Here is a 27,761-nt window from a genome sequence, read left to right on the forward strand (position 1 = left end):
ATGGCCACAGCTGCGTGCGGCTCCGTCGAGCGCCCCCAGCCGGTGCCCAGGAACATATCACGTGGGGAGACTTCAGCCGTGGTAGGGAGGCGGCTTGATGCGCTAAGCGGCGGCGACGCCCTGATCTGTGCGACATCGGCGGCGGCACCCCTAATGCGCGTCTGCGGTGGCGGCGTCTTATCTGCAGCGGCGGGCCGCAGCAGGCCCTGGTGCTCGGCGGCGGCAGCGACCCCTTGATGCGCGGTGGCAGCAGCGCGGCTTCGCCGCCCTGATTCGTGTTGGTAGCAGCGGTGCCCTCATCCGCCACAGTAGCGGCTGCTGCGTGCGCATGGGACGGTGAAGTCAGCGGGCTAACAGTGATCCCGCCTCGTTCCAAGGCCAAAGCGCCAAAGCTGGTACTAATCCGCTGACTCATGCCACTGGTCTTGAGATTTAGGGTTCAATTTCGAGCAAAGGTTTGGGGATTCGTGATCTAGGGTTTTGAAATTTGGGGAAAGCTTCAACTGAACTGAGATTCGCAAATTCTCCTCCTTCTGTGCGCTAATCCAAAACCCTAGCCCCAGATGCTCCTTAATGTGCGTTGATTTTGCATGGTTCATCATGGTCAGAGACTTGATCAACCATCAACGAGATTGAGCCGAGAGCAATAGGGCTAAATGCTGAGCAGTAGGGCACCAATTTGGCACTAATTAATTAATTAACCTCAAAATTAACTTAATCCGAGGCATAAACCACATCTTAGGGTTTCACAAAGTAGATTAGGAGGCTAGGATGCCACAATATTGGAGAAAATAGGGAGTTAACCACAGGAGAATCTAGTTGCATGAACACGATAGTGGATTGGAGACTAACCATGATCAGTGAGGAAGAAGGGACAATATTGGATAAAATAGGGAGTTAACACATGATCTCTAATCTAGTTGCATGAACACGACAGTGGATTGGAGACTTAACTCATGGCTGCCTCGACTTAATGATGTCCGCCCCATTAAATTGTGGTGCCGTTCACCCTGGGGCCGCAACCATAGGATAGTTGTAGGTGATAGGTGGACCCAGAGTCCTGCTTGAGATGGCTGGCTCGACTTAATGATGTCCGCCCCATTATATTGTAGTGCCGTTCACCCTGGGGCTGCAACCATAGGTCGTTAGTTGCATTTCTGATGGTGGCGCGAGGTGGGAACGTAACACTCCCCTTGGTGTGCAACGGGTCTAGTGTTGGCCCATCCTCTCCAAAACCGGAGATCATTTTCCAACACATGTATATGTAACATAACATGAGCTCATGTTTATCTGTTGTTAGAAAAATATAAGTAATAATGGTGCCCCGGAGTTTCAATGGCCAAGTGCACCCATGGGTATAGGCACAAATACAAAGGTAAAAACAAATTAGTTTGGTTAATCAACATGTGTTACTAGAATGGGGAACTTACATTTGATATACTCCCTCCATACTAAAAAATAAAGTCGTTTTGGACAAGGCTTGGGTCAAACATTGGGAATATAAATCATGAATAACTTTTAAGTTGTTAAGTTTGCAAATGTGAAAACCATATATATATATTTGTCTTGAAAAATACTTTCACAAAAATTTACATATATCACTTTTTGATAAATATCTTTATAAAAATAAGTAGTTAAAGTTATGCTTTGGAGACCGTGTCGCTGTCCAAAACGACTTTATTTTTGAGTATGGAGGGAGTATGTATTATATATGGAGTAACTTTTTTTTGTGTAATTAAGTAACGGTTTTTGACATAGTTACCTTACAAATATCAGTCTTTAACAGTGTATAGGTTTATTACCTCTGGTCAAATGCATCAATTAGTAACCATTTGGTACAGATTATATGAACAAAGCAGATCAGAGCTGTTAGTTTCATGCCATGAGCCCCATAATTTCCACTGAGACAAGCGAGGAGGGAGAGCAAGAGCTGAAATATCTGGTTTCTCCTGGGGTGTCCATTGCGGCCATGATGGGCTTTGTCCCCCATGGTTCGTTCCTGCAAGCACAGCCATGGCAGGTGAGGCCAACATCGGGCGTGGCAGAGGCTGCGCACTCGTGCGGGGAGGGTTTGTGACACAAGCAAGACGCCGCGCTGTTGGGGATGGGCTGTGCCGCCGGGGAGGGGCGGAGGAGACGTGCCTGCGCGGGAAGGGTGGTAGTGCAGCAAGGGCCAGGGCGTAAAGGCGTGCGGGCACAGGTGTGCTACCAAGGATAGTGGGGCATGAAGGGAGGCGTTGATGCTGTGGGGAAGAGAGGCGTTGAAAGAGAGGAGAAGAAAGGCTGGCGTGGGGAAGAAAGAGGAGACGATGAAAAGGAAAAAAAGGAAGAAAAGAATGAAGAAGGGTATCATAACCATTTCATTCTTTTCATTGACAGAAGGAGTTGTTTTTCTACTGAAACGGTTTACCAAAACAACTCCATAGAGTTGCTTTGAGTTGAAGGCAAAAAAAAAAAAGCTAGCACGATACAAACAAACAAAACAAAATCTCACAAATAAAACAAATAAAACAAAAGATGATATAAAAATATATTTTTGCCAAGATCATTGGAACACTTTAATACTTGATATTATAATGCGTTGTTACAATTTTAGGAGTCTAACTGCTGGTACTATATGACGTGCTTTTAGAATCCAGTTTGTCACGGCGGGCCGCCAAAAAAGAATCTTGATCGCACCAGGGTACACGTATCATGAGTTCGTCACAGGAAGCATCTATGGACCGGCGTCTTTTGGAAGCAGCCACATCCGGTGATGTTCCATCAATGAAGCAACTACTGGCTCTTGATGGCCCGGGCGTGCTGCTCGGCACAACTCCACAAGGAAACACACTTGCCTCCACATCGCCCCCATCCTGGGCCACGGGGACTTCTGCAAGAATATCCTGACGCTGGACCATTCTCCGACTCCGGCGCTCCTCTCCACCGTCAACAAAGACGGCGAGACGCCGCTGCTCACCGCAGTGGCAAGGGGCTGCGCTTCTTTAGCTTCTGTTTTACTCAGGTACTGCCGTTACCAACAGCTGAGTGAGATAATCCTGAAGCAGGACAAGCACGGATGCAACGCGCTGCACCACGCCATCCGCAGAGGACACAGGATGCTGGCACTCGAGCTGATAGAGGCAGTGCCTACCTTGTCGAAAGCTGTGGACAGTCGCAACAAGTCACCTCTGTTCATTGCGGCAGTGAGAAATTTTACATAGGTGTTCCACAAATTGTTGGAGATTCCATATTCTTCTGATTCTGGAGCATTTGGCTTCAATGTTCTCCATGGTGCTATCAGAAATGAAAATATAGGTGAGACTTTCGTTGTGCGAATGCCCATGCGGCTAACTGATTAATATGCATTCTCGAACTCTCTGTATTCTTCACAAAGATATCCATCAACCTTTGCTCCCGCCAGGGCTAGAATTTTAGGAGACATAAGCATTAGATGTTACTGTTTAATATCTATGACTAATAAAAGTTATTTATATTAGATTGCAAGTTTTTACTTTTTGTTCATTTTCGAACGCAATTGGCTTAATAGGTTCTCCCTCCGTTTCGTTTTATAAGGCACAGTCTGAAATACATATTCTCCAAAATTACACTGTGATCATTCATTTGTTTTATATTATATTGTCTACACTTATAAATTTATAATTATTGGATAGTAAATTTTATTACAAATATAACCGTATCAATTTCATATTATAATAGTTAAAAATTATTAGCTTACTGGTTAAAGATTTTAAAGTTAAAATCTCGATATGCATGTGCGTCTTATTAAAGAGAATGAGAGTGCTCTCTAGTCACTATTTGGGATAACTAATCAACTACTCCCTCTGTTTGCAATTGTAAGCAGTTTTGGTTTTTCTAGATATATAGTTTCTTTTATTTATCTAGATACATACTATGTCTTGATACATTACAAGAATTCAGCATCAATAAAGGCCACAGTAACTTACCATATGGAACGTAGGAAGTACTAATATTTTTCCATCCATAATTTTTTTTCCTTTGCAATGCATCTCTGTATTTTGAAGATGGTGCGTTCAGTTGAAACATTAGCTTAAACTATGATGGCTCTTGTCTTACCTTGTATCTTGACACAATGAATCTAGATAGTTACGTAGCTTTTAGTTCTTAATCTTATTCTTAGTTACAGATTTTTTTTATCCTCAAGTTAAGCTTAAACTCATTTGCAAGTTTTATCTTTTATTAGCCATCCTTTTATATTTTATTTAAAATAATGAAATTCATGTGCTTGTTTTATCTTTTATTAGCCATTCTTTTATATTTTATTTAAAACAAGGATTCTACGTTGTAAAATGCATTCCTCGGTACTATAAAGGCATAATGGTTATAATGCATTCCTTTGGTCATCTACACTAAACCTCGTAACTTCTCAAGTTGTGTGATAATGTCTTTATTTAGAAAAATGAGTTCCTATGATTATACTATCAGTATATAGACTAACGTCAACCATTTTAGTTGAAATATATACATTTATCTTAAATAACCACTTTTGTAAGTTATATGCCATGTTTTTTTTAATATAATAATTTTAAATGATTTGTTAGTATCGTTAGTATATACGTTGCTATGAAAATATTTTTCATGATTACTAAAACATAACATATATATTTATCGAATAGGAATGTATAGCACTCGGTTTTAAGAACAAAACCAGATACACACCATATGTGAGCCCAGGAAGTCAAATCTCACATATAGCTACAAATAAGGGTAATATCAATAGACAATGCTCAATATATAGCGTACTTAGTATAAAGAATATAACCTTAGATAGCAAACAACGGAAAGACAACTCCGATCTTTGGGTGAAGACTCCAATTCCACAGGGACAACTGACTGGTTGATCATAAGCTTAATTCCTCCCAACTCTAGCAATCTGGTACCCATCCGGGATTTTTCCAAATAATTAAAAATAAAGCAAGCGTAAGTACATGTCGTACTCAACAAATATAACATGGGGTTCATGAGGCTCAAAAGGCTGACACTGGTTTAACTGCGATTAGCTTTTAATTGTCACCATTTTAGCAATTGATTAGCAACAAGTTTATCACAAGCCCATATAACACATGATCAGGTAAACATAAATAATGAATAGCATAAACAGTAATTATTAGTGAGCATCTTTATCATCAGTATCATCAACGTTCATCATCTATTCCGTAAGGGTTCCAAGGCCACTCGTGACCGTGAGCATGGCTGATATATCAATTTTACACTCTGCAGAGGTTGTACACTTTCACTGTGAGTCGTGATTTACCGTTTCACCCGAGGTGATCAGCCTCTTGACCCACTACCAAGGAAGGTCGGCAGGGTTCACTATGAAGCCTTTCAAAGGCTCGTCTAACAAATTAGGGCCATTAGATTCACTCAGCAAACAGATATAAGAACCTCTTGTCGAATGGCACAATTCCATCGCGGCTATACACATAAGAGTAAAGGTTGTCCTATACCTGATTCATCAAACCATTCTTATGCCAATGAAGGTAACCACTAACAAGCTAGAAAAGGTCCTCATACTGAGCTAAAGCCAGAGCCATATAGCCCTTACAGTTGTACTGTAAGTCCCGAATGATCACTTACAGATAAATCCTTAGAGAGAGAAATCTAGGGCACCATAAAAACAGCCCAATGCTCTAGCCCTCTTGTTCCATGTTGCTAAAAGAACATCTTTTAATGTTTATTGCATATACCATTAGTCAAGTTACAAGATCATGGCTTTAGTTGAGCACTAGCATCATACTACCCAATGCATAATCAGTGTCAAGGTACAAGATATCAAATATCTAGGATATCCTTATTGGCAACAAGGTAGACACATGCAATATGAATTAAGTGATTAAAGGTGAATAGGCAACAAGGATGGTCTCATGCTATACTTGCCTTAAACCTAGATCCTTCTTCAAGTCCAAAATTGTAAAGATCTGCTTCTTGATTCACCACGTATAACTCACCAACTGGACATGATCATAAAGCACGACACAAGCATCCATGCAAACAATAGATCTGAATCAGAACAGTACATCAATCATAGAAAAATAAGTAAAAGAGTTTAAAACACGATTCTACGCATCGCTTCAAGCACACAGTCGTGAGAGACACACTAATCGGAGCTACGGTTTGAAAGAAATGGCTACCGAAAGATCTACTCATAAGAAAAAATATAAATCTATAAGCTTCATGTATTTTAACTATATACAAGATTATATAAATTAAATTAAGTCAAATTTAGATTTGAATTATAAAACTAAAGTAAAACAAACCATATTTTATTTATAAAATCTAGTTGCGTAATTATTATCCAAATTAGGGTTTAAACCATGAAATTCCAAAAATAGTGACATGATAAACATTGTTACTAACGCATAAATCTCGTTGTAATAAATATAGCGCAACTTGAACGGGTCAATTCGGAGCTAAAACGTAGAAGATATGAAATAAATAAGATTTCTTTTATTAAAATAATAGATTAAATCTAACCTCGAATTTTAAAAGTTGAGAACATATCTAACAGTAGTATAAACATGTAGACAACATAAATACGAACCTAACGCAAGTTGAATGGGTCTAATCGGAGTTAAAACGAAGATTTTATGGCCTATAGAAGATAGTGGCAATTTTGTAATTAGATGGAACTTAATTTTCAAATAAAAATAAATAAAACCTGAGTTTTGAATCTGGCCGAGGACCTTGAGCAGGATAAAGAAGAAGAACAGGGGCTATTTTGGAAGAAACTAAGGATGGCGGGTTAGAACATAGAAAACCAGAGGGGGTTTTATGAAAAATTGCCAAGGCGAAGGGGTATGGAGGAATGTAAGCCGTTGGATTAGAGTTGGATGGATGAGATTAGATTTAGAGAGTGGACTGCGGGTTGTATAATCAAAAACTCGAGGGACTCTTTAGTAAATGTGCCAAGCCGAAAGGGTATCATGCAATCTCGACCGTTGGATCTAATTTGGACGGCTGAGAACAGAAGCAAGGGAGAGAGAGGGCGCACGCCGGCCAAAATAGAGAGAATATGGCGGTGCCATGGCCGGACCTCACCGGAGCTTCGCCAAACTGCGTTTCAGGCCTCGGTTCGCGATAGAAATAGCACGGGGAGAAAGAGAGCAAGACTACGAACTCACCACGGAGGTTAGCGTCGGCGGTGGAGGCACGGAAGAGGAGCGATGCTCGGCGGTGGCAGCGGCGGACGGCAGCTAGGGTTTGGCGGTGTTGCGTCGGCTCGGCGAGGCGTCTGCAGCTTAGAACGGGATAGGGAAGTGGCGCAGCGCTGCTCGGTATTTATGAGGCCGGCTACTTGAGGCGCAAGGCAACGACGCGGGACGACGTTGGACTCTCAGCTACGGCGGTGGAGTCCGGAGGTGGGGGATATAGCTAATAGGGATGGCCCACCTGTCGGCGACTGCGCGGGAGAGAGGGGGAAAACGGCGCAGCGCTGGGCCAACTGGGCCGGGCCGTGCGGCTGGGCCGAAGGAGAGGAGGAGAGCGTCGACGCGGCGCTGGGCTGCGGAAGCGGGAAGCAGAGCTAGGCCGGGCACGCGGAGGAATAGAGGCAGGCCGAGGGAAAGGAAGCGGGCCGCGCGGGAAAAGAAAAGGATGGGGAGGAGCAGTGGGCCGGCTTGGGCTTGCCAGCGCGAAAGAGAGGGAGAGGGAGAGCAAAGAGTTTCTATTTTTCCTTTTCCATTTCTTTTTCAAAACCAATTTCGATTATGAATCAAATCAAGTTCAAATATTATTTCCAATATACTTTTCAATTCAAATAAAAATGAGAAATTTTGGGAAGTTCTACAAAAATAAATTTTACATCTTTTTAAATTATTTTATTTTTTAATTCTCTTTTCTTTCTTTTCTTTTACTTCAAAGCCATTTTTAATTTCATTTGCAAAAGCAATTTAAACCATTTTAAATTTTCAATCAAAACCACTCAACCAAATAAATCAAATGCACCGGCATGTATGCACATCCAAGTTGCTACTCCTTATGATAGATTTTAATATAATGAAAAAATATTCTTTCTCCTACATTCCATGAGCACAAAATAAAAAAAATCAATTTATATCTTTTTCAAAAATAACAAATTTTAGGGTGTTACAGAATACATGCGTACTTACGACGCAACTTGCATGTTTACTTTAATTATATTTTTAATATGGTAATATTAATATTAATATAAGTTGTAATATGGAAACATATATATATATATATATATATATATATATATATATATATATACACACACACACACACACACATATGTTTAACTTGGTATGTCATAATGCTTCTATCAAAATGTATAAAGTGATAGAAAATTTAATATCTGGAGTACTAATATAATTTAAAGTGTATTGTTTGTGTCTTTAATATTGATATGTGGTTTGTTAAAGGAATATTTTCCATGCTTGATAAACTAGTAAAACAAAAATTAATCCTGAAGTAGATCATTACTTAGTCTACACTGCAGAACATATAGCATAAATGTGGGTAAAAATATGTTATTTAGAAATATAAATATAGCATAGGGTTATTAGGCTATTTTTGTTAATAAATTATATTAGTATTTATCAGTAGATTTAGAATATATTTTAATTTATTTTTATTACATCGGAAATGGATAACTTAGATCAAGGTTAGAAAAAGGTGTTAGACGCTCTCTAAACAGTAACCTCCAATTCCACCTACAGCCTAGACACGACTAGGAGCACCTAGGTGTTTCCTAGACGCCGAGGGGAAAGTAGTAGAGATAAGGAAGATGATAGAGAGTAGAGTCATAGGTGCATAGGAGGAAGGATTCAAGGAAGATACTAGGAGCAAAGGACAGAGGAGCATAATTTTTTATAACAACAGAGGTGGGTAATTTATATAAAAATTATTGGGTTATATTAAAATATCTTTCAAATTTAGGATTATGTTTTTTGTATAAACACAACTTTTGAGAATTAACGTGAAGTCTTCTTTAGAGTACAACCATTACTTATCGTCAGCTAGCTTTCATCGTTCCATGGTTCTCAACCATTTTCTGCTACTTCATTTGGTGTCAGCTATCGTTAGTAGGATTATGGAGATGCGTCCTTGGCTAGCCAGACAAGAAAGTGAGGATAAATATACTCCAATGCATCTAGCTGCATACCAGAACAAGGTCGACGTGCTTACAGTACTGCTGGAAAATGATCCATCCATTTTTAGGGTACCTAATCTCCACATACGGTTTTCCTCTTCTTTGTATCGCGGCATCTAAGGGCCATGTTGGTGTTGCTCGAGAGCTGTTTAAGCATTGTCCCGATGCTCTCTACTGCGATACAAATGGCTTGACATGTCTTCATGTAGCTGTATTAAATGGTCAGGCAGAGTTTGTAGAATATGTCCTGGGGTCTCAGCAGCTTCACCATCTTATAAACATGGCAGATAACAGTGGAGAAACTGCTCTGCATCCAGCACGGAGGAGAGGGCTAACGTGGATAGCGTCTGTTCTAGGTGACAGAGAAAAAAATATTAACAACAACCCGGTAAGTATTTTGTTTCTCTGTATGTGACTGTAAAAAAATATACTAACAGATACTTCTTTCCATGACATTAATCTGTAGGTCCAAACAATGGTTTGCTAAGTATTCTTTTCTGCAGTATATAGGTCATTATTCGGAAGGTTTGCAAACAGTTGATAGTGTTTTTATTTGCAATTAGGCTTCGGTTAGTTCGTCAGAAGGAACGCCGATGGATGAACGGGTTCTGGAAGCAGCCGTAACTGGCGATGCTAGATTAATGAACGACCTTGATTCTCACAATCCATGAGTGCTTCGATCTTGGAACCACTCAGCAGGGTAACACCTGCCTCCACATCGCCTCCATCCATGGCCACCAGGGATTCTGCAAGGATGTCCTGACGCTCAGCCAGTCCCTTCCTCTACTCAACGCTATCAATGCCAATGGCGAGACGCCGCTGCTCACCGCCGTGGCTAGGGGCCATGCCACTTTAGCTTCTGTTTTACTTAGGTTCTGCTGTGATCAGCAGCTGAGCGAGACGATCCTGAAGCAAGACAAAGCGTGGATTCAACGCACTGCACCATGCCATCTTCAGGGGATATAGGAAGCTCGCACTGGAGCTGATAGAAGCAGAGCCCGCCTTATCGAAAGCTGTGAACAAATGTTATGAGTCACCCATGTTCATCGCGGTAACGAGAGATTATGGGGACGTCTTGGAGAAGCTGTTGCAGATTCCTGATGCGGCTCATGGGGTACCCCATGGGTGCAACGCTCTACATGCTGCCGTGACAAGTGGTAATGCAGGTGAGACCTATGCATCGCCTACAGGCTGTGAAATTCATTTATTACTTTATTAACAGACACTTGATATCTAATACAGTACTATATGTCCTCAGCTTGGTCACCTATAGCCTGTTTCTTGCCTTGGTTTTGTTTCAGTTATGGCTAAAAGGGTTATGGAGGCACGTCCATGGCTAGTCAGACAAGGAAATGAAGAAAAGCGCACACCAATGTACCTGGCCGCAATTGAGAACAAGATTGGCGTGCTTAGAGTATTGTTGGAACATGATCCGTCTTTGGGTTATTTCATCTCCACAGATGGTGATGGTGCTCCTCTTCTTTGTATCGCAGCATCTGAGGGCAATGTTGGTGTTGCTCGAGAGCTTCTTAGACATTGTCCTGATCCTCCCTACTTCTACGCAATGGGTTCGACATGTCTTCACATAGCTATATCATTTGGTCAGGAAGATTTTGTGAGGTTTGTCGCGAGATCTCCACAACTTCAGCATCTTATTAACCTGCCCAATGACACAGGAGAAACCGCTCTGCAACTCGCAGCTATAATAATGCCAGCAGGTGACGAACGAAAAAGACAAACAATGATGAGCATGGTCGCTGTTTTACAGTTGTACCTTTAGTAATCTAAGTCCTTCCGCAGTGTGAGCCGAGAGTGATACCCAAGTGAGAGAAATTTGGAGCATCACTCCTACCACTATGGCTGGCGATGTCCAAAACCGAGTGATGCCAGAAAAACCCGGAGCAGAGCATGTAGTTGCACCGATGCCCAGACATTAAAGAAAGATTTCTTGTGTCGATGCTTCAGTGCCGGTTCTGCTCACCTCGGTTGCTGCGTGTGAGGAAGGGAGACCCGGAGAGGACAGAGGTAGAGGAAGGTGTGTGAATCTGTTTTTTTATTATTTCTTTTTTACTCTGTGGGTCTCACAAAATATTCCTGTGTATACACAACACTGCAGCTATCTAGGATTCGATTCCCTCTTCCTGACGTGGCGGTCAAATTTTTTTTGAGCATCACTCACATTGTGGAGGGCCTAAGTATCCACGCAGAGCCTTTCACGTCGGTACGTATGGTTTCTCCGTGTAATCGTGTATGTTATGTCAATTGTTAAAACGTACTCCTGTTTGTTTGTGTAATAAGCTGTACATCCTCAGGGGAACCTGTGTCTGCATGTTCCGGGCGTGCTTGGAACCACTCCTCAGGGGAACACATCGCCGCCATCCATGGCCACGAAGTGTTCTGTAAGGAGGTCCAGGCTCTGAACCCGTCACTCCTCACCAGCGACGGAGCTACCGGCCGGTCAAGCCGGGCTCCAGCCCGGGCTACCGATTCCAGGTACGTGAAGCCCCCCCTTAGCCCTCCCTTAATTTTTTATCTATAATTACATAGATTAGGAAGGGCTAAAACTCTTTTACTTATTGGGCCAATAAGCCAATTAGACAGCACGCACATCAACCCCAAGTCAGGCCCAAGCCTAAGTGGAAACAAACCCTATCAAGTATCAACAGCAACACATCCACCGTAACCCAAGCAGGCAGCAGCCGCATCGTCTTCCTTCTGCCGACCGACACTCCCCATCCCGCATCCCGGCTTCCAGACTTCCCCCGACGCCTCGCCCCTCGGCCCTCGCCCCTCGGCTCGCCCCGACCTTCCCCATCCGGCGGCGGCCGGCGGTGGCTTCCTGCTCGCGCGGGTCGCTGGACGCGGGCGGCGCGGCCGTGGCCCGCGGCTCCACACGGCAGCCGGGCGGGCGGGCGCCGTCAGCCACGGCGCTGCGCTCGCCGGCGCAGCGGCGCGGCTCCTGGGCGGCGGCCGGCGGGGGCCAAGCGAGGACGCGAGGTGGGCGGGCGAGCGGGCGCCGGCGGCCGCAGCACGCAGCGCTGCGAAGCGCTTGGGGCAGGGCAGCAGGCGACACCGCGACACCGTGACAGGAAGCAGGAAGGTGATTTTTTAACTGTAAAACAGCTTGAGTACAAGTACAACAGTCCGTGATGCGTGATTGTTTTTTTTATTTATGGTACATTTCAATTTTTAGATCTTCAGTCATCAGCATGTCGAAAAGAACTTTGATAAATTATTATTCAAGTTCAAGTCAGGCTGGTTCAAGTGGCAACAGCTCAACTCCACATACTAATGAGAGCACAAATCAACCAAAGAAACCGAGGGAAGAATTTAGTCATTCAAACCTAATTGCTGACCCTGGACAACGCAAACCAATTGATTGTTATGAACCAGCAATTAGAGACCAATTAAAGAGAGCATATGCTTTGAGTGGTCGAACCCAACCTCATGAATTGGAAGAATGCTAAGGATACTTTTCATAAGCACAGTGCTTCCAAGGCTCATACGGAGGCTAGACTGAAGTGTGATGATTTTATGAACCAAATGACAAGTGTGGGTCGAAGAATAGTTGAGGTAAGCACGGAGGAAGAAAAACGATATGAGATTCGTCTGACATCATCTTTAGATGTTGCAAGATTTCTCATATATCTAGGGCAACCTTTTCGTGGAGATGATGAGAGTTCTACTTCCCTCAACAAGGGTATGTTCAGAGAGATGGTTGATTGGTATAAAGATAAGGTAGATATAGTCAATGATGCATATGAAAAAGGTTCTAAAAATTGCCAGATGATATCTCCTGATATACAAAAGGATCTTGCAAAAGCTTGTGCAGAGGAAGTCACAGCTGTTAGTATGGAAGAGATTCAAGGTAGAAAATTCTCAGTGCTTATTGATGAGTCCCGGGATGTATCAATAAAAGAGCAAATGGCAGTGATTCTAAGGTTAGTACTCCATAATTGTAATTTTGTGCACATATTTTATTACAATTATTTCTACAATTATACTAACACATAAACAAATGTAGGTTTGTGAATGATAAAGGGCAAGTGGTGGAGAGATTTCTTGGACTTCAGCATGTTCAGAGTTGTACAGCTATCGCATTGAAAGAAGCTTTGGTCGGTATGCTTTCAAGCTTTGGTCAGACTATGAATGCTTCAGTTGAGAGGATATTTTCAGCCTTGAACATTATAAAGACAGATTTGCGTAATAAAATGGGTGATGAATGGCTCAATGACTTGATGATATGCTATACTGAGAAGGAGATATTTAGAAAGATTGATAATGAAAAGATCAAAAAACGGTTTCAAGAGATGAAAAAGCGTCGTATGTTATTGCCTAAAAAAGTAGTGGTACGCTCTATTCTCTTCTAAATTCATAATTTGAAGGTCCATATATGTTTGACTAATCAATTCTGTCTATTTGTGTAGGTTGCTACTTCGGAGGAATAATGTGGGGGCAACATCACGCTCTGTTTCTTAGTTTGGCAATTGAGCCTTTTGATATGTATGAACCGCATCCTTTTTTCATGTTGTATTTTGTGAATTTCGTCGTTAGTCGACATTTTCAATATAAGATTGATTAAGCTATTATATATTTGTCTATTGTGAGGGGTCATAGATAGTAGAGTTAAGTTGCCATAGACTTTCGTTCAGCCCGACCTAAATTTTTTCCTGGCTTCGTCGCTGCTCCTCACTGCCATCAACTCGGACGGCGACACCCCTCTGCTTACCACCGTGGCGAGCGGATGTTGTTGCCCACAGGGTCATCAGCTCACATGAGTCAACCACTCATCAGTTTTGCCGAGCACCCGCTAGTATTGTCGAGCATCCACTAGCCGTGTCGATCACGAACAAGTGTTATCCGTCCCCACGCACTATGGCTAGAGCTTGAAGAAGAAAGGACAACAGAGCATACACACACAATACAAGACACCAGCGTTGGCCGAATCCCTGTATGGGAGATGACAAATCTGAACTCTCTTTACTGAGTTACCGTGGTAGTCTATTTATATAACTCTATCCATCTAGTCCCAGTATAGCTGTCCTGCTGCAATAGTGACTAGATAACATACATGACTGACTTTGCGCCGGCCTCTGCATGTGGCTACAGTTAAGGCTAGATAATGAGCCGGTTCGGCTCGGCTCGGCTCGGCTCGTTCTGGCTCGTTAAGATAACGAGCTAGCTCGGCTCGGCTCGTTATCCTAATGAGCCAGAAAGCCAGCTTGGCTCGGCTCATTAAAAGCTCGAGCTGGCTCGTTAAGCTCGCGAGCCAGGTATAAAAAAATACACAAAATATAATATTTATATTTATCTAAAGTTTGAGAATAATAATAATACAAAAGAAATGCATCTAACAACCTTAAATCGAATAAAAAAATTAATATGCGCTAATATATATATACAAATATAATAAAAAACTATAGTATTCATGGTCCATACTCCATACCATACATATATATTCATTAAAAACAAAATAATATAGTAATAATAATCTTAAATTTATAGGGTTTAGACCGGTTACTAGTCAATTGTAAAGTGCAAGACATAAAGTAATACAAAAACTAATATAAGTTTTGATACTTTTTTTTCTGGAAGCTTGACTCGTTTAGCTCGCGAGCGGCTCACAAGCTGGCTCGAGTTGCTCGTTATAGCTAACGAGCTAAAATCGTGGCTCGACTCGGCTCGGCTCGTTATCATAATGAGCCGAGCCGAGCCGAGTCGAGCCAGCCACGAGCCGAGCGAGATAACGAGCTTCGAGTTTTTTTGTCCAGCCTTAGCTATAGTGTTGCAGGTGAGCCGTGCGACGCCTACACCTGCAGCGGCTACAGTATCACAGCAGGGGGCCTTTTCAGCGCCGCCTTCTCTTACTGTGTTCACATAAGGTAGCAGTAGATTATCTAACAATCTTCTCCTAATCCTACTACTAACCCTTGTACCATCTTCATGTTGATCATCTCCTTCAGCTCCATGAGTCGAAGACGTCCGAGCGGCTTGATGAGGACGTCCGCGAGTTGCCGACCAGTTTCAACGAACTCGATGACGATCTGCCATCCATCGACACAGTCCCTGAGGAAGTGGAACTTCACATCGATGTGTTTGCTCCGGTCGTGCATAATCGGATTCTTCGCGAGGGCGATGGCAGGCTGGTTGTCCACCATCAGTGCTGGTGGGTGAGCTTCCACGCTGGTTAGCTCGCCCAGCAGCTGGCGTAGCCACACAACTTGGCACGCCGCTGTTGCCACCGCTACGTACTCTGCCTCGCACGTAGAAAGCGCCACCACCTTCTGTTTCAGCGACAACCATGAAATTAGAGCCGACCCAAGGAAGACGAGCACGCTAGAGGTGCTCCGTCGTCCGTCGATGTCCCCCGCCATGTCTGCATCGGTGAACACAGTGAGTTGTAGCCTACTCCTACTGGTCTTTGGGAAGATGATCCCATTATCCACCGTTCCCTTGACGTAGCGTAGTAGCCGCTTCACCGCAGCCCAGTGATCCTCTCTGGATCTTCCATGAAGTGACTAACGTAGCCCACGACGAACGCAATGTCCGGCCTCGTGTGGACTAGGTAGCGTAGACCGCCGACGATGCTCCGGTAGAGTGTTGCATCCACCTTCGTCGCGGTGCTGGCCTTCATCAGCTTCAGCCGCTCCTCCATCGGAGTCACGCATGGCTTGCACTCAGCCATGCCGCTCCGCTCCAACAGCTTGGAGGCATATGCGCTCTAACCGAGCGTGAGTTCCTTCTTCCCCTGTCTCACCTCGATGTCGAGGTAGTAGGAGAGTGTGTTGAGATTGCTCATTTGAAAACGAGCCGCCATCTCACGGTTGAAGCTGTCTATATCCTCCGTGCGCGCGCCACTGAAGATCAAGTTGTCCACATACATATCGACAACGAGCTCCTCCTTCCCCCGTCGCCGCATATATAGCGTGTACTCAGTTGCGCACCTCTAAAACCCAAGCTCGCCCAGCGTAACGTCAAGCTTGGCGTTCCATGCTCGTGGGGCCTGCCGCAGCCCGTAGAGCGCCTTGCATAGTCGGAGCACCCTATGCTCCTCTCCCTTGACGGTGAAACCTGGACGTTGCCTGACGAAGACCGTCTCCGCCAGTTCGCCATTGAGGAAGGCCGATTTAACATCCAAGTGATGGACGCGCTAGTCCTTTACTGTTGCCAAGGATAGTAGCAAACAGACCGACTCTATGCGCGCTACTGGCACAAAGACCTTCTTGAAGTCTATGCCCTCATGTTGAACAAAGCCTCGGGCGACGAGGCGTGCCTTGTGCTTGACAATGGTGCCGAACTCGTCCCGTTTGACCTTATACACCCACTTCAGGCTGATCGGACGACATCCTGGAGGTGGATCGATGAGCTGCCAAGTCTCGTTTTCCTCGATCGCCTTCATCTCCTACAGCATCGCCTGTTGCCAGTTTCCATCGCGCTCGGCCAGCGCGAACGTGGGTGGTTCCTTAGCACTGACGAGTAGCAGCTTTGTGTCATTGAGTGGTCGACCAGCCAGGCCTGAGGGCCCTGTGCCGCCGATGATGTCATCTAGCCTGTGGAACTGCACCTCCTCACCTTCGTGGTAGGCGTCCACGAACTCAGTGATGTCACTTGGAGTTGAGACGAACTCGATCGGCGTCGATGGAGTTCCCTGTTCCGCCGGAGTGCTCGGCATAGCACCTTGAGTGCTTGGCACCTAGGTTGCAGTGCTCGGCACTACTTCTGGACAGCTTGTCATTACTCTTGCAGTGTTCGGCCATACTATAGGAGTGCTCAGCCTTAGTCTTGGAGTGGTCGGCACCACTGCAAGACGTCTTGGCTCCGCCATGGGAGTGCTCGACACTCGTCCTATAGTGGTCGCCACCACTGTAGAACCTCCCGGCACCACTCCTGGCGTGCTCGGCATCCCTCCTGAAGTGCTCGGCACTGCCCCAAGAGTGCTCGGCTCTACCGCTGGAGTGCTCAGCACCTCTTCCCTAACGTCTCCACCACCGTGGATGACCAGGTGCTCGATGATGAAGGTGTTGGTGAAGCTGCCAGCTTCCCCTATGCTCGGACTGCTCCAGTCCCAAGCTGTCTTCTTGTCGAACACGACGTCATGCTAGACAAGCACCTTGTCTCCACATGGGTCGTAGAGCCGGTACGCCTTGGTACCCTCCGCGTAGCCTAGGAATACCATCGGTGTGCTCCTGTTCTCCAGCTTGGTGAGGTTCGGCTTCGTCTTCCTGATGTGGCCGATGCAGCCGAATGTCCGGAGGAAGCACACGCTCGGCTTGTGCCCATACCAAGCTTCGAACTACGTCTTGCCCGTCAGAGCCTTGGTCGGAGAGCGGTTGAGGATGAACATTGCCGTGGTCACCTCCTCACCTCAGAACCTTGCCGGCATGCCTTTGGCCTTCATCATGGATCGGGCCATGCCGACCATCGCCTAGTTCCGCCTCGCCACCATGCCATTTGTTGTGGCGAGTACGACGCGGTGTGGTGTCGCCCCACACCCTGATCCATGAAGTACGCAGCGAACTCCACCAAAGTGAATTCGCCGCCGCAATCAGTCCTCAGCATGCGGAGCTTCTTGCCGCTCTCAGCCTCTGCGCGCATCTTGAACTTCTTGATCGCCGCCACTGCTTCGTCCTTGCTCGTCAAGAGTGGCAGCCACATGTAGCGACTGCAATCATCCATGAGTAGGAGGAAGTACCACCGACCATCGTTTGTAGGAGGCGTGATCGGCCCGCAAAGGCCGTCGTGGACGAGCTCGAGAGCGTCCTTCGCGTGATACTTGTCCGCCTTTGGGAATGGTAGCCTCCTCTGCTTCCCGGCCAGGCAGCTGTCACACAGCGCGCCTCCGTGCTTGATGTAGGGTAGCCCTCGGACCATCTTTTCCAGCCGACCAAGCGTGTCAAAGCTGAGATGTCCAAACCAGGCATGCCACATCCATGGTTCCTCGGAGTGCCTTGCCGCCAGGCACACCGGCTACTCTACCTTCAGGTCGAGCAGGTACAACCGGTTCAGGGACCTCTTCACCTTGGCGAGAAGTCGCTGCTCCCGATCCCTGATCCTAAGGACTCCATCCTTGATCAGTACCTCGCTACCGCGCTCATCCAGCTGACAATGCTGATGATGCTGGAACGCAGCTGCGGGATGTAATGTACATCTATTAGCGCGTGGTGCTCCCCGTTCTGGCACCTAAAGATGATGGTGCCGCGCCCTTGGATTGCCACCCGTGAGCCGTCACCAAACTTCACCGTACCGGTAACATCGTCGTCGAGCTCGGAGAAGGATGCCTTGGAGCCCGTCATGTGGTTGCTAGCACCAGAGTCTAGATACCATCGCTGCTCCTGGTCGGCGCCCACACGTCCGAGGTGGACTTGGGCGCATGGTTCATTGAGGTTGACAGTTTTTAGGGCCTTCCCAGGTCCTTCCACCATTGTCACCTCTTCCTTCTCCTTAGCCTCGACGTCGTGCAGTGCATAGAACGTCGCCATCAGGATAGTGGCCTCATCCTCATCATCAGCTTGCACCAAATGAGACTCAACCTTCTTCTCCTGCTTACAATTTGGGCACTCCCGTGCCCAATAGCCCATCTTCCCGTAGCGCTAACAGGCGTTGGGGTCGACCTGCTTCTTCTTCTCTGAAGAAGCCTTGTCGCGGCGGTTGCCATCGCCATCGCGGCTGGAGGAGGCTGCCTTCCTGGAGTTCCTTCGAGCAGCCCACTCCTCTTTCGTCAGCAGGAGTTTCCCACTGTCCTTCGTTGCTGTCGTCTGCTCCAGGCGCTCGTCCACCGCCCATAGACGACCTGTCATATCCTCAATGGTGAGGGTGGACAAGTCCAGCATCGTCTCTATGGAGAGAGCGATCTAGATGTACTTTGCCAGCACGGAGTGAAGGTACTTGGAGACCGCCTCCTCTTCATCGATGGTGACGCCATGGCTCTTTAGCTTGCTGATGAGCGTCTGCAGGTGGAGGGAGAAGTCCTCCACCAGTTCACCATCCTTGAACTTGAGGTTGGCGTACTCCTACTTCAGAAGCTGAGCCATCGTCTTCTTTGCGCGGTCTAAACCGACGTGCATCGCCGCAATAGCCTCCCACACCTCCTTAGCAGAGCTCTTTGCCCCCAACGGCTCCCTGTACTCCGCCGGTACAGCAGCGAGGATAGCCTCTAACGCAGACATATCATCTTCCTCATTGTCGGTGCCCATGTCAACAGCATTTCAGAGCCGTCGGGCTCTGAGCTTGACCTTCATGGTCACCAACCACTCTCCATAGTTGGTGCGAGTCAGCGTCGACCAATTGGTGCCGCCGACCTCCCGCACCGTGTCAACAACGACATCCGGTCGTGGCTGGGCAGCCACAGCAGTGCCACTGCTGTCGCCCATCTCCGAACCGCCCGTCATCGCTAGCGGTTAGTCTGGCGACGATGCTTGTACGGCTTTGATACCACTTGTTGGCCCACAGGATCACCGGCTCAGGTGAGTGAACCACTCACCAGTCTTGCCGAGCACCCGCTAGTATTACCAAGGACCCAATAGCCGTGCCGACCACGAACAAGCGTTGTTCGCCCCCCCACGCACTATGGCTATTGCTTGAAGAAGAAGAAAGAACAGAGCATACACACACAGTACAAGACACCAGCGTTGGCCGAAGCTCTGTATGGGAGATAACAAATCTAAACTCTCTTTACTGAGTTACCGTGGTAGTCTATTTATACAACTTTATTCATCTAATCTCAGTACAGCTGCCCTGCTGCAACAGTGACTAGATACCATATAGGGCTGACTCTGCGCCGGCCTCTACATGTGGCTACAGTGTTGCAGGTGAGCCGTGCGACGTGTGCACCTGCAGTGTGCTACAGTATTACAGCAGAGGACCTTTTCGACGCTACCTTTCCTTGCTGTGTTCACACAAGGTAACAGTAGATTATCTAACGGATGTCTCTCTATAGCTTCTGTTTTGCTCAGGTGCTGTCGTGATCAGCAGCTGAGTGGGGCGATCCTGAAGCAAGACAAGCGTGGATGCAATGCGCTGCACCACGCCATACGCAACGGACACAGGAAGCTCGCGCTGGAGCTGATACAAGCGAGTCTGCCCTGTCGCATTATGTGAACCAGTACGGTGAGTCACCCATGTTCATCGCGGTGATGAGGAAATACGAGGATGTCTTCGATAAACTATTTGAGATTCGTGATTCTGCTCATGGAGGAGCCGATGGCATGAATGCTCTGCATGCTTCGGTGTGACCTACTACACAAGAGGGCAACGTATTTATTTATTTATTTTACCAAAACTCATCTTTAACTAATACATACATGCAGTTGCCATTATTCCATGGTTGCTAACCGTCCTTACTGCATGCTTGATTCGCAGCCATCGCTAACAAGATTATGGAGGCACGTCCTTGGCTTGCCAGAGAAGAAGACAAGAGTAGCAACACTCCAATGCATCTGGTTGTACGTTGGAACAAGAGTGACGTGCTAAGTGTATTGTTGGAACACGATCGGTCTTTAGGGTACCAAGTCTCGACATTAGGTAACCCTCTTCTTGTTTCTGCCGCGTATCGTGGCCATGTTGATGTTGCTCGGGAGCTTCTTAAACATTGTCCAGATGCTCCATGTTACAATACAAGAGGCTCGACATGTCTGCACATAGCTGTACAGTCTCAACAGACGGAGTTCGTAAAGTTTGTGCTGGGTTTGCCACAGCTTCAGAAACTCGTTAACATGCGAGATGAAAATGGAGATACTGCTCTGCATGTCGCAGTCCAGAAGTGCGATCCAAAGATGGTGGCTGCTTTATTGCTTCACCGAGACATTGACATCACAGTGGTTAACAACAATGGTTGCCCAGTAAACAGGACATTACCCACTGACCGTGCCAAGACTTTAAACTGGGTGCGTATGTTTTCTCTCACGTTAGTCCATAAATCAGTATGCATGCCGATCATTTGCAATGTCATGTTCTCCTACCACCCATATGCACTTCTGGAATTCAGCATGTCCTTTGCATCAATCATATCTTGCTATACTAGTTGAATTCCCCATGCGTTGCTACGCAGAGAGCAATTTTATATTACATTGGAAAAAAGAAGTATTTTTTTTGAAAAATCTGGTTACGCAGCTTTGATTTATAATATATAAGAGAGAGTTAGCAACAACTATTACATGCGCGAGAAGTGCTCCCCCTCACAGCCTAGGCTACAAGGGGTACAGAAATATTTCAAAGCTTATTATTACATACTGGGATTTTGCACAACTATGAGGGGCTTCAGAAAGTTCCCTCCCGCTAAAGACCACTGCTGGCACAAATCCTTCAAGTCCGAGAACAGAGTCTGCTCCCCTTTTCTGCAATCCCTGAACACCACTGCGTTTCTTTGCTTCCAAATGCTGCATAGAGTCAAGATAGCTGTGGCCATGATTTTTGAGGCGTTGCGGCGTCCTGTGGCACTGGGGGTACGCCTGGATGAATAGACGCCTTCTAGGCGACGCCTAGGCGGTATGGCGTAACTAAAACCCTGTGGCGTCCTGCGGCGACTGGATACGCCTCAATGCCTAGGCGACGCCTAAAAAACCATGGCTATGGCTTGTTTTGTTTATGGCTGTCAACGGGAGAACCAAGCTAATTGGCCTTCAAATTGGACATTGTACGCCGATGAAGCTTGCCTGAACTTTCTCATCTGCATCCGGTTTAGATTGTTATTGTTTTTGTCCTGGGCTTCATAGATCAAATTAAAATCCCCTAGGCACACCCAAGGCATGCTGGATATCGGTTGGCTGGCAATCAGTTCACTGAGAAAGGTTGCTTTGTCGGCCCATAGACTGAGGTGACCACATAATTTGCACAGGATGACAGCCCACCTACTGTGCCACCATGGCTTGCATCCAGCTTACAGCTCAACTATGTATGTGGCACCGTAACATCATTTAGGTTTGGAATGTTGAAGCCTGTGTTCTTAGTTAGAAATATCGCTGTCTAGTGCATTCAGGAGCAAGGTGCTTTGCTTTCAGACTGCAGGAGCAGCGTGCTTCCAGCGGCGGGAAAGGAAGGAGCATGACTACGTGAGCTATATGTATATATCACCAGCGGCGGGAAAGTAAATGCAGTTAATGGGTATATATAGTTCATGGCCTAGTGATGTTGAAGCTGCGCAAAATATATATATGGCCAGCTATTTCTCCCATCGTTTAGGCTACTCAACGCCATCCTCCACATTCCACCGATTACAGTTTTGTTGGAGCCCATGCTTGAGGTGGTTTGGACATGTGTAATGGAGACCTCCAGAGGCACCGGTGCGTAGTGGAATTCTAAGCCAGGATAGTAACGTGAAGAGAGGTAGAGGAAGACTGAAGTTGACTTGGGTACATGCAATAAAAGGAGATTTGAAAGGATGGAATATACCCAAAGACTTAGCCTTAGATAGGAGTGCTTGGAAAACAACTATTCACGTGCCTGAACCTTGATTGCTTCTGCTGGGTTTCAACTATAGCCTACCCCAACTTGTTTGGGACTTAAATGCTTTGTTATTATTGTTGTTGTTGTTGTTTTTGATTGAGAGATAGCAAGTGAGCAAGTAAGCGCTAGTGGGAATTCTCAGTTCTGTGGGAGGTGAGCGGAGTGGCACATGGACAGACGTGTCTAGCTCATTTTCAAATTGTGATCCAATGGTTACAAAAATTGAAGCGGGGGAACCATTGTGTTGAGACTTGAGCTGACATGGCTCTCTGAGAGTTGAGCATTAGAAAAAGTAAATGCAGTTAATCGGTATGAACTATATAGATCTAATAATAATAATAGATTACCCACCTATGCTATTAAGAAACATGATAATACCCACATGTTATTGTAAATTTGCATCTAATTACACACTTGTTGTTATGATTGATAATCTATGTAACCCTTTGAATTTGCATCTCAATTAACACTTTTGTCATTGTTTAAAAAACATAAATATCTTCTCAAATCCACATCTATATTATCAACATTATCTATTAAAAATGTTTAAATACCCATAATACATATATATTTTTCTGTATTACCCAATTCTACTAATATTAATATATTAAATTTTGACTAAAGTATACATACATGTTGTACCATCATGTGGATCAAGTACACATGCATGCATGAATGATATATGTTATGTTTCAACGATCATGAAAATTTTTTCTTAATGGTTCATATTCTTATGATACTAAAAATTAGTGAAAATTATTTTAATATCCATGACATGTAATTCATATAAGTTGTTACTTTAGATATATGTATACATTTTCACAAAAACGTCTGGCATATCAATATTGATAGTATAACTATTATTACACATATAATTCCTTCATAAGAAATTCAAACACTTTAAAAACAGAGGTTAGTGCAGATCGTAGGTAGTTGTATACCTTTTGTGTCATGGGCATAAAGAGGGGCGCCGTAGGGCGCAAGTGTCCTAGTTGGGCCTTAAGCCCATTAGTGTTAATTAGTGTCTCTCTTAGTTATTTATCTATAGGAATAGTACCATATTGTCTAGGCACAAGAGGTGTTAGTCCTATGTACCCTTTATATTCAGCCCATGGGGCACAATGGAAATCAAGCAATGAATTATGAAACTATTCTAGTCCCCCTCAATCTCTCAAGCTCTAGGCAAAGCATAAGGCCTCAAGCTCTAGTCTAGGCACAAGAGGTGTTAGTCCTATGTACCCTTTATATTCAGCCCATGGGGCACAATGGAAATCAAGCAATGAATTATGAAACTATTCTAGTCCCCCTCAATCTCTCAAGCTCTAGGCAAAGCATAAGGCCTCAAGCTCTAGGCAAAGCATAAGGCCTAATTATCCCCAGTTATCCCCAAATATATCTGGGACCATAACATCTGGTATCACGAGCCTGTCGATCCTTCCACAGCCGCTGCCAGTCTTCTCCACCAGCCGCCGCGCCTCCATCTCCGCGCAGCCTCGATCTAGATCACTTCCTCCCGATCTCCACCACCATCCGCCGGCCACCACTGCCATCCGCGCCATCCGCGCGGCCCTCCTTCAGTTGCGCCGTCCACGCGCGGATCAAAGTCTCCACGCGCGGGGACTCCTCCGCACGATTCGTCTTCACGCGCGCGGGCTTCACGTGCGGGCGCTGGTGGGACGCCGCGCGATTCTTCTTCACGCGCGGGCGGTCTCCTTCCGCGCGGGCCATCTCCACGCACGCGGGTCTTTCCCGCACCGATCGTCTTCACGCGGGTGATCATCCCCACGCGCGTACCTTCGTCCCCTGCTTCAGCGGGACACTGTCCGTCGACGCCCGTACATGATGGAGTTTCCACAGTTTGATGGAACCTCTGATCCGGAGGCCTTCATCAACCAGTGCGAGCTCTACTTCCGCCGGGAGCGCATCATGGTGGAAGAACGGGTCTGGATAGCTTCTTGCAATTTGAAAGCTGACGCCCGGGTTTGGTTCCTCCAATACCAGGAGGAGGAAGGCACCCCAGCGTGGCGTCACTTCACCGAGCTCCTGCAGCGGCGGTTCAAACCGCCCCCAGGCCCCGACCTGCTCGACAACTCCATGCGCCGCCTTGATAAGATGTCCGCACAACTTGATCGCATCCGGGCGTGTCTCGAGGCGATAGACAAGAGGGACCGTGAACGCCGGGCGGCTGTACGCCTCCAGGCAGCCACACGCGGACTCCTGGCACGCCGCCGAGCGCAGGCTCTTCGTGCCACAAAAGCATTGAAGGAGCAAGCAACGGTGCGCCTCCAGGCAGCAGTACGAGGATTGCTTGTCCGTCGCATGGTGCGGAAGATACGCATGCACCTCAGCTCCTCGCTGTCATGCCTGTTCATCCCCTCGGGCCCTTCCATACATCATGCGGCTCCAATCGAAGGGGAGGTCCAAGTATGGGCGCCTCCAGTGCAGCGACCTCGCATCACCATCCAGCATCAGGCATCAAAGGCTATGGCGATCTCATTCATCCTTGTGCCTGCCGTGGTGCTAGACACATCCAGCATAAGCGCCAGTTGCTTCACGCTCCACCCTTCAGCTTACATGAAGTCAACAGAGGCGCTCTTCCCTTGGGATCCAGGTGGATATAGTTGTATTTTCGTCTTAAATAAAAATGGTAAGCCGAGATGTAAAAGGCTTAACCTTAGGTCGAGTCAAATAAGTCCGCGGAATCTATCCAGCTCGAGGACGAGCTGGGTCTCCAAGGGCGGGGGAGATGTCATGGGCATAAAGAGGGGCGCCGTAGGGCGCAAGTGTCCTAGTTGGGCCTTAAGCCCATTAGTGTTAATTAGTGTCTCTCTTAGTTATTTATCTATAGGAATAGTACCATATTGTCTAGGCACAAGAGGTGTTAGTCCTATGTACCCTTTATATTCAGCCCATGGGGCACAATGGAAATCAAGCAATGAATTATGAAACTATTCTAGTCCCCCTCAATCTCTCAAGCTCTAGGCAAAGCATAAGGCCTCAAGCTCTAGGCAAAGCATAAGGCCTAATTATCCCCAGTTATCCCCAAATATATCTGGGACCATAACATCTTGTCCTTTAAAAGTTCTTTACAGTAAATAGTCATTATAAAGCTTAGATATTAATATCCTCATAAGATTAGCACCACTACCCCATTCTAGATCTCACTTCAAACTCTAGCACTGATATTACGCGATGTGATGCCGGTTATAAATGATTATTTATGTCATCATAGTACAAAAGTAGAGTTCATAATATATATTATAAGTACAAGAATTTCAACTTTATTTGAGGATAAAATTTTTTAGCAATTAATAAGATTAAAACTATAGATATGGATGAAAAATATTTAGTTTAAGTTATGTTCAGTAATTGATAAGTTTATCACAACTAGACAGGGACTATAGAGTATACATTATACCTATTGTATTAGAAAAATAGACAAAGAAAAACATACATTTTGATATAAGTTACTTTTATTAGTTAAAGGTATTAAGCAGTAACTAACATTGATTCTAACCCATGCGAGAGAATGGCTTGATGGACTAGTTAGTACTAGTGTGAAAACAATGCCAAAGCGCAGGTGCAGTTTACTAGTTCCCATAAACAACAACTAAGATCCACTCTGAAGGAATGAAAAGACAGATTTTAAACATAAATGACTATTTGGATTTCTGCAACCGTGACAACAAACTATGGAGTAGTAGGTTTTCATTTTTTCCATTAGTGTTATATTAATTAATGCAAGAACCATTCCCATTTTTATTTACACTAATGCAAAATGTTTCTTTAACCTTAAGCAGAATGAAGTGTCCATGCGCATGCTGAAAGCTGATCCTCAAAGTGCTCCTTCTATTTTTAATCTCCTCAAGGACGCCAAGGATGAAGTGACCAACTTATCAAGGAAGGATATCAAGTCACTGACTCAAACATACACAGGCAACACTTCCGTAGTGGCGATCCTCATCGCTACGATTACCTTTGCTGCTGCATTCATTTTGCCTGGAGGATACATCACTGATGCTGGAAACGAGGGGCTTCCCATCATGGCAAGGAAGATTGCGTTTAAGGCATTCTTGATCTCTAATGCATTGGCAATGTGCTCCTCACTTGCTGATGCCTTCATATGCGTCATAGCAAGATGGGAGGATCTTGAGTTCTTGGTTTACTACAGGTCTTTTACCAAGAAGCTTATGTGGTTTGCTTTCATGGCAACCACCACCGCATTCGCAACTGGTTTATACACTGTTCTGGCTCCTCAACTTCCATGGCTGGCTGTTGCGATCTGCATTGTGACATCTTTACTTCCCATTCTTACTAAGCTTCTTGGTGAATGGCCCATCTTGAGACTGAGATTTCGGTTGGGTTTGGGTCAGGTTTTCAAGTCGGAGCTCCTCGATATGCTCTAGCTTCATCGCCTTCAGTTACTGGTTCCATCTGTTTTCTTGTTTTTATATTGAAAACATAAGGATACAATATATGTTGCAACGTTTAACTGCTGAACAACACGATTGTTTTGGTTACTTGGAATCTATCTTCTAATAATAAAGAGACAAAATTTCTGGTGCGTTTTTTTCGTCCAGCCCATTCTAATCTGGCCTAACCGTTCAATCCACTCGTGATTCGCTCCAGCTACTGACTGTCCAGCTGGCCCACTCACGGCCCACCTGCGCAAGCGAGGGAACTCCGGCTCCCAGACTGTCCGGTCAATTTTTCAGCCCATCGGCCCAACGCGTAAACAGCCCAGTCCACTCCACCCATCAGGAAAACGACTGGAAAACCAGACAAAAATTCAGGCCACACGAGGATTCAAACCGTGCCTTCCACCATGCAATTAACAATTGCTAATCACTAGACCATGTGAACTCACGTGATGTCAATGAATCGTTTTCTATTTACCCTCTACCACCTTCAAACCTTTACATTGAATCTCTTTTTTGTTTTTTCTTTCTGATTCTGTTTTTCACTTGGTTCTATTTTTTATTTTCGTCCATATTTTTTTCCTGTTTTTGCAGCTTTTTTTTTCTTTTTTGAACCCTTCATTTATTTTCTTTCCATGTTTTTCCCCAACTTTTCTCCCAAAGTTTCTGTCTACTCCGAGTTTTATTTCCATAGTTTTGTTTTTTCCCCAAGTGTACCTCTCATTTTTATTTTTTACTTATGCTTCTATCTCCAATACTAAACGACTTGA

The 27,761-nt window shown here is 45.5% G+C and overlaps 1 pseudogene; it reads left to right on the plus strand.

The window, feature by feature from the left end:
* Positions 1-27,123, plus strand: LOC136488683 (uncharacterized; annotated as a pseudogene).
* Positions 27,124-27,761: the final 638 nt, after the last annotated feature.

Source organism: Miscanthus floridulus, chromosome 10 (genome assembly GCF_019320115.1).
Source record: "Miscanthus floridulus cultivar M001 chromosome 10, ASM1932011v1, whole genome shotgun sequence".
NCBI classification, from domain to species: Eukaryota; Viridiplantae; Streptophyta; class Magnoliopsida; order Poales; family Poaceae; genus Miscanthus; species Miscanthus floridulus.